Raw genomic sequence first — 2183 nt, 5'->3', positions numbered from 1 at the left:
ATTTCTTTAAAATATTTATTTAAAAAATTTTTTTAGTTTTTAAATATGATATTTGAAAGGAGTAGATTTTGTAGGACGTTGTGACCTGTTGACGTCAGAAAGGTTACCGAATCGATTCGAGAGACTGCATTCATTGATCGTAGTAGGGAACACCGGGATGAGAATTGCTCTAAGGAATCTAGTGACAAAATCTTTCATGAGAAAGTGTTAATAATGTACCAACCCTGTTCTGTTCTTATGACTAGAAATAATGGATTCGTTATTCTCTTACACGTATCGGAAGTTTTATTTTCTAAAATTGAAAATTTCTATTCGTATTCCTTAAAATAATTATTTTATATAAAACATTTTCCTTAAATAAAATCAGTAAATATTTCTTAAATAGAATAAACGAAAATAATGTTTATTATTCTCTTAAACACAAACTAATGAAAAACATTATATAAAGTGTTTACGACTTTAATTTCAATATTTATCAAAAGATGTCGCTACTGACATTTAACATTTCTAAATAAAGAAGCCTCAAAAGATGTAATTTTTTTCCTCGTGGTACAACTGCGTAAGAATGCAAACAAAGCTAAAATAAAATGAATTTTTAAACTGCTGACTAAGAAAAACGAAAAACTACAATAAATTTCACGATACCTATTCTTAAAAAAGGCTAAAATTAACTTCAAAGTTTTCCAGTCTGAGAATTAGGTTATGATCTGCCGGAGAAATAAATATTTTATACGTAATTAATACACAGTTAAGAATACTTTAATAAATGTGTGAAATTATTTAAAATAAACAAAATATACCAACTAATTTTTACAACTTTAAATAAATCAATTCGGCTGTAATTTTCATATTTTCTATGCTTGGATAGTGTAGTCACGTAGATAACAGGAAGCATTTTTAATTAGTAATTACGCAAAAGATTACAGAATTTATCGAGTTATTTATGAACTTTATCTATTCAGTGTCATAACTGTTATAGAGCTATGATTAAAGATAAAATATTTAATAATATTACATAAAAACAAATATACCACAGGCCTCTTATACAGTAGATCTATACTATACTTCAATATTTTGTATGCAAAAACATTTAAATTCGATTTTTAAGATTATTTTTACTGATTTAGTTTCAAATAGTACGTGAATTCGATCAAGTCAGTCTATAATTAGGCAATACTTGGTATTAAATAGTGTGAAAATTAGAACGTGATTTGTACTAAATAGAAAACTAATTAGAACTTTTACACAGATGACTCAGATGTTATATAAGAATAGATTTTAATATATTATTTTTTAAAATATTATATTAATTGATTTTAGAAATGAAGATGTGTTAATCTTATGTGTTTTTGATTTTCACAAAAGCCTGAAAAAGAATTTAAAAAATTTGCTGGCAACTTCAAGGATTTTTCTGAAGAAAGCAAACATGTCATTGAAATCCTCTACAAACTTGCTTTTGCAATCTATTATTACAAAAAAAGGAAAAGTCATCCTTCGCCTAAAGGGTTTGACCTAATATTGTATAACTCTTCAGTGTAAAAAATTAACTAAAAATATCCATAAATCGTAGAATACGATAGCAGCAAAACAAATTATTAAAATATACGAATAGGTAAGTTTGGTTTCAAGTTTTTCATTCAGAAAAACAAACTTATATTTACAACGTTAAAAACATTTCATGCTTTAAATTTTAATTTTTATTATATTTTAAAATCTAATCTATACACGGATATTTTGTAATTTTTTGCCGATTTGTAATATACACAAAACATTTACGAAATCTACAGATAAAAATTTTAAAAACTTCTATCTATTTATTCTATTGTTTCCGTGCAATTTTGAAAGTATTTTCTATTATTTTACATCACAATTTTCTTTCAGTTTACGTAATTATAATTTTAAAAAAATTATTGTGTGTCTGTCTGTAACGCTCAATAAACGTAACAAAATTATTATACTTAATTCCTTTAATAACGCTGAATTAATTTACAAAAAAAAAATAATAAACTATTTTTACGTACCTTCGAGGGGGTCTCTTGACGAAAAAAAAAATTTAAATTAGGACCCACAACATTTGTAAACGAACAGAATTTTTTTTTTTTTTTTTTGTTAAAACTGCATATTCTTTTATTATAACTTTAAATATAAGTTTTATTATATTAGCAAAGTATTAATAAAAAATC

This window comes from Centruroides sculpturatus, unplaced genomic scaffold (assembly GCF_000671375.1).
Source record: "Centruroides sculpturatus isolate CEXI.00-Female unplaced genomic scaffold, Cexi_2.0 scaffold522, whole genome shotgun sequence".
Taxonomy (NCBI): Eukaryota; Metazoa; Arthropoda; class Arachnida; order Scorpiones; family Buthidae; genus Centruroides; species Centruroides sculpturatus.
This window is presented reverse-complemented; position numbering follows the sequence as displayed.